This window comes from Dromaius novaehollandiae, chromosome W (genome assembly GCF_036370855.1).
Source record: "Dromaius novaehollandiae isolate bDroNov1 chromosome W, bDroNov1.hap1, whole genome shotgun sequence".
In the NCBI taxonomy this organism is placed as follows: domain Eukaryota; kingdom Metazoa; phylum Chordata; class Aves; order Casuariiformes; family Dromaiidae; genus Dromaius; species Dromaius novaehollandiae.
In genome coordinates, this window is record NC_088130.1 from 28,799,860 (window position 1) to 28,806,047 (window position 6,188).

Consider the following 6,188-nt stretch of genomic DNA (forward strand, 5'->3'; position numbering starts at 1 on the left):
ACAAGGAACCAATCAGACGATGGTGGGAGCGAGCGAGCGAATCGGCGCCGCTACGACCGCAATGCGCGGTGCGCGCCGGGACGGCAGCACCGGGGAGCGGAGCCGCCGCCATCTCGGCCTCGCCGGGAGACTGGCCGCGCCCGGCGCGGGAGGAAGCGTTAATTGGCCTTGAGGCAGGCTTCGTGCGGGCTGCGCCCCCGGGGCTCGTCCTCCGTCTTCCCAGCGGCTTCGTGCGAGGCTGCAGCTTTTGCGTTGGGTGCCCGGGCTGCTCCGCCGAGCACCAGACAAACGCTCCTCACTACGCGGTTTTATCCCGTCGGTGAGTCCCGCAGCTGCGCACGAAGAAGTAAACTTCTTTAAAAGCAGTCTCTGCTTCACTCTTCTCATCTCAAATTCACTGTGGATGGTGGGGGGGGGGGGAAGCATTTGACAGCTTACGGGCTTTAAACAGATAATACAAAGATCAAGTATTGCATTTCTGTTACTTATTTTCATTACCATAAAGACTTTAGGCTGAAGTCATGAAGTTTAATGATTGGAGATATTTAAACCTTACACTGCAAATAACCATGAGCACAGCAAGTATTTTTGACTCTAGTCAAGACTAGAGGGCAAGAAATACATACCAAACAAAACCGTCTCCCACTTTACATTGATGGAAAATAATTTCTGTTGCGGTTACAGCCACCAGAGGGTGTCCGCCGTGCTTCTCACTGAAGTTGCATGGAATGGTAATGAGGATACAGCCCTGTCTTAGGGAGCCGCTGCAGCAGCCGTAAGCCAATAGCTGTTGTTGCCTTTGATTTCAATTAGAAGTTTATATTTAAAGCTTATTTTTCAGCCTTGCTCCCATGGCGGCCATGGTACTCCTGTCTCTAAACATCCCCCTTTGAAGCAGCTGTGTCCATCTGTCCATGTGTCCCTGTGACACTCCCACCCCACTCTGTTCCTCACCAAAGTGCCTGAGGGCTCCCAGACTCTGCTCCCACATTGATCTAATTAACACTGCCGCTGCTGCGTTCCCTTCCTGGTGAGAAACTTGCTGTAAAAAATGGTGAATAGTTTTCTACTAGTTAAGCTACCTGAACTAGCAGAATCAGATACATCAATATTAGCAGAGGAGAGAGTAAGAATTGACCACCAGGAGGGAGATGGGATGCTGGCAGCACAAGCACAGAGTTACTTAATTTTTGGGTGAATTTACACAATATGACTTACTAAGATCAGCAGAAGGGGGAAGTCCCATTTTATCCTTCCCTCTGCTGCTCTCTGGCATTCCATCAGGCCTTGTGCTAAGCCAATTCAACTTTCAGTCTTTTTAGAAGAAAACTAACCGAACCAAGAAAAAAAAAATCCCAGAAAATGCAACTTTCCAAAGTTGAAGGAAGGAAAAAGAGAGTCCATGATACCTCCACAAGTACAAGGGAAGGGCATTCAACTAGGTGTGGAAGGAGCAGTATCGTAAGAACACTAAAGAGCACAATCCACAATCCAGATTTGCATATATTGGTGCTTCTCTTCAGCAAACACCACACAACAGTATGACACACAATGACATTTGCCCCACTAGCTTTTGCTGTGATATTTGAGATGAGAGGTGGCTCACGTGAATGTTCACTTACAGAAGTGCTTTGACAGAGGAAGGGAAGTCAAGCACTAATAAAACCCTAATATTGCTAGACAGAGGGACAGATGGAAAGGTCTGAGTGCAAATTGATAAATACAAAGAGATACAAAGTACTATAAGAGATGCATGATTTGTATTACTTTCAAGGCATCTACTTGAGGGTAACAACTTTTGCTAAGATGGTCTATAAGTCAACAAGCAGAGGCCCAACCCCAGTTATATACTGTAAGAATCACTCCGCTGGAGTCCATTTCCTTTTTTCTACCTTTTTGTTCTCTTGTATGCCCATCTTCCAGTTCTCAATTACTTGTCATTGGCCTGGGGACATATATAACACAGAACACAAACATGTAATATATCTTAAGCTTTTCCTACAGAAATTGTTAAACTTACAAGTGCTTACATGAAAAAGGCTGAAACTCCAAATTTTTCCCTGCTCTATTACCTTTTTTTTTTTAAAATGACTATATGATACCAGGAGCCCCCCACAACTGTTAAAGGGAGGAAAAAAAAATTCTAGAAAACACACTGATACCATAGCCGTCATCTAGGCTACTATTAGACCATTCATGGTTTCTGCAAAAAATTGAAACGTGGCAGATAGATAAAGTAAATGTGTCTAATGTTATATAAGTTGTGAAACACTGTTGGATAATAAGTTGCTTAACCTAGGAGGACTGTACTAACTGAAGAACATAACGGAAGTTTAAATACAGTACTGCTAAGCCCCCAAGACAGGGGAGCTGGAAGAAGGCCCACTTGCACATTTCTGCTTGCTGCATTTTTGATACATGTCTGAAAAGGCTAGCCAGAGCAGAAATCTAAGAAAAAAATCTGTTGCTAAATAGTTTGGAACTGCACATAACTGTTTTTGTCATTCCCCGCCCCCTTCATTTATAACCTTGTTGTCAATGTTATCCTGTTAAGCTGCAAGGGCAGTTGGGTACTAGGATGCCCAGGTATAGAGCTGGGAAATTTTCCCTAGTACGCACAGTGCCTCACAGCTCCAGGCAACCTGCAGAATAACCCAGTGATGTAGTCAAACAGGTTTTTAATCTTTGCTTATCAATCAGTCCTGATTCCACAGCAAGGCTACAGTAAAAAAAAAATTGGAAATGAATGTTTGTGTGCCGCTTGCACTGGGACAAGGAAAGAAGGTAACAAAAAAGGGTAAGCAGTTCGTGCAGTTAGAAGGGAAGCTCAGAACAGGAGCTAGATTGCACAGGAAAAGCAACAGCTGAGGGTGGAGATAGTTTTGCTTGGAGAAACTGGCCAAGGTGGAGGATAGGACTGTGTTGAATAGGAGGAAACTCTCTCAGAAGCTAAGAACCAGCCAAACCCAGATCTGAACAACATGTGTTCGCAGCTCAAGTTAATTAGAACCAAGACTGTGGTAGCACCTGGGGAGTCTGCAACCAAGGGACTTGGTCTGAGGCTTACCTAGGTTATCAGAAAAATCCATTCTTCCCAATCAACACTCTAATAAACTGTTCCTATACCAAAATCTCCAGTAATGGAGAGCTAATGGAGGTAGCAAGGGGGCTGAGAAGCACTGACTTACTTTTGTACGCAACAAGTTAATGCGAAAGTCTTCTGTTAGAGGAATGTATGTAAACCAAATAGTATCTAAACTAAAGAGCCCAGATTAGTACATTCAGTATTTAGAGTAGGTATCCACAAAGGGCCAGTGTTATCAGAGAGCTGTGAGCTCAGCACTCCTAGTTGCCCAGGCTGATACTCTGAGTAAAATTTGCTTAATAGCTAAATGGTGACAATGTGACACTACTCCCTCCGCTCTGTTCAGTTAGTGGGGGGGTGTTACATGGCACACAGTGTGAGTGGGAGGGCTCACACTGAGATGCTCCTTTGATGGACAACAGGAATCAACCAGTGCTGTACAACCCATGCTGAGAAACAAATTGTTAAATATTTTGAAATTAGGTTTAGGTATGACTGATCAGCCACCCAAAGTCAATGAAAATGTAGGCCTAAATCCATGTACGTCTCAGCTCCCTGTTTCTAAGGAAAGATAACCACAAAGATCTGAAAATAATCTGGCAGAGTTTGTGATTTTTTTAAATGAGAAGCATCATAGAAAGTGCTATACATGGCATGAAATGCAAGAAATTATAATTAACTATAATGGATTATAATTAATAATTAATAAGATGTATTCAGTAGAATATTTGGATGAAGTATGGTAACTAAATCCTGGTGAGATTCCCTGAACCCTGCAGAGGAGGTCAGAAACCTGTGGAAAAAAGAAGTCTGTGATCATGTAGTTACTGGATATATAAAGAACTGCCATAAGTCTGCACAGAAAATCTGCATTTATGCTTTTCTTAACATTTCAGTTCTTTACTCAAATAATATTCTGGTTAAGTCTTTGCATGTAACCATTAATTTAATTAGAATAACAGGTATAATGTTATATATACAGAATGAGCATGCAGTAAAGCACAGTGCATGCTTATAGGGCGTATCTACATGATTTACTTAAGGCAACACCAGCTCGCACAGGCTTAACTGGCTGATCCACATAACAATTTACACATCCCTTGGGCAGGATGATCCGTTCAATCTCCAAGTTAAGCAGATTGTTGGAGGAAGTATGCGCCTGTGCTAAAGCCAGAGGCTAACCTTTAATTCTTGCTGGGTGGGTGATAGGAGTGGACCATAGCTTAGGGTAAAGACAAGAAAACAGATTAAGAAATTGGTGAGCACATCTCATCTCTAGACCTTTGTGATCATACAATGAGACTAGATAGCTTAAACTACCAAAGTGGAGAAACAGAAGAGAGAATTTGTATTAACTTGAAAATAAAAGTAGAAAAAGAAATAGCATAAAAGAGAAACAAGAATGGAGGAAGACCATAGAAAGGAAAGAACTCTGCTGTGTGACATTTTCTTTTATTTCCTCTTGAAAAGCAGTCCTCAGGGGGAGAAGAGACAGCCTCTTAAGCATGTGGCTTAAGGGTGAAATTCTCCCAGCCCAGGTGTCTCTGGTAGCCCATGACTTTAGATGTCAGAGTTTCGCATCTCAGGGTAATCTGCTGCTAAAGGCGCAGTAGCCTGGACAAATTGGCTACCATTGCATGTGCTTTTATCCTGAGGACACATCCAGGTCAATGCTACCTTCCAAACTCACAAGGTGGGAAGGTTCTCATCTCTTGGCCCTCCGAGAGATTGTCCTGTTCCGTTTTCTGTTTCTCCTCATCTCCAGTGGAGGTTCCCTGAACAGTTCACTAGATCCCTCCTATAACTTTCCCCTCTAGGCTAGCTGCCTTCAGGCTGATCTTAGTATCAGGCTTTGCTGGGAAAAAGAAGGAGCACTACTCACTATGTTCTCCATATTATACTGGAAGAGGTTTAGTATTTTCTAGTACAGCACCCTACCTTTGTTTCTATTAGCCTTTTCAGCTTGATTCTTTTAATAACCCATTTTGCTCTTGCTCCATAGTAAATAATTCATCATAAACACAGGAGTTATGCATGTTATTGTTAGAATTAATTTTCTCAACACATTGTAATATACAAAAAACTCTTGTTTAGCACATATCAAGCAGGTGAGATATTAGTTCTGTATCTTTTTAGACATGTCTTTTCAATCTTTTGTATTAGGTCTCCTTTTCTATATTAGTTTGTGTCTCATTTGCCCTTCTCCACAGTCCTTTAGTTTTACATGTATGATGAGACAGAACAGAATTTTATAGGGAGCCTAGAAAATGTGAGGAAAGAGAAAGAGGGTGTATGAGAGAAAGAATGAAAGAGGGAGAGACTCTAACAAAGACTGAAGGGAGTTTCCCTGGGACTTCTTGTGCTCCTGCAAAATGTGATCTAACTCAGCAGACCCTTCCTCAGTTTGAGAATTGCTGATTTAGAACATACCAAGTCCATTAATTTTTCCACACCTCAACATACCCATAAGCAAATAAGAATAACACTGCTTTCTGCATCATGTGGTGATGCTTACCTTATGTCACTTTTAAGGCCTTGGGCACATCAGAATAGCAAAGTATTCTTACAGAGCTGGGGAGTCTTCATACCTGACAAAAAAGAGAATCTCAAGGAAGTTGCTAACATTTCTAATATTGCCATATTTTAAATTCAAGTAGAGTTTTATTCTGTCTGAAGCTGAGAATGAAATCTCTTGACAAAGCTTGTTAACGACCATTTCTTAAGGATATCCGAGATACTTGTCATTATTGATTTCACTGCAGCAGCACTCCTTCATGCTATATAATACATTTGCCAGCAGTCCTCTACATTCTCCATAAAAGCCAAGAAACATCAGGTGGATACTGCAAAGAAAGAAGGAAATAAGGGGGTCTGGAGCACATGATATGTGAAAAGAGGCTCAGGGATGTGTATTTGTTGTGCTTGTTCTCAGAAGAGAGGACTAAGCATGGGTATCTGATTGCTATCTTCAGCTACCTACAGGGGATTCTAGAGAACCAGATTCTTCTCGGCAGTACAAAGGGCCAGGACAAAGGACAAGAGGAAACAGTCACAAGTGACATCAAGGGAAATTTTAATTTCAAGCATAAGGCAGTGACTCCTC

General features: G+C 42.2%; 1 long non-coding RNA gene across 2 annotated transcripts; it reads right to left on the bottom strand.

Moving 5' to 3' along the window:
- Nucleotides 1-514: 514 nt before the first annotated feature.
- On the bottom strand, nucleotides 515-5,675 carry LOC135324162 (uncharacterized). Of its 2 annotated transcripts, none has more exons than XR_010385509.1 (2): nucleotides 5,601-5,675; nucleotides 515-1,945 (listed from the first exon to the last, which is right to left on the bottom strand). It is a non-coding gene; the product is annotated as an uncharacterized LOC135324162 (long non-coding RNA). The 2 variants fall into 2 exon arrangements; XR_010385510.1 differs by having other exon boundaries at nucleotides 515-3,878.
- Between the last annotated feature and the right edge of the window lie 513 nt (nucleotides 5,676-6,188).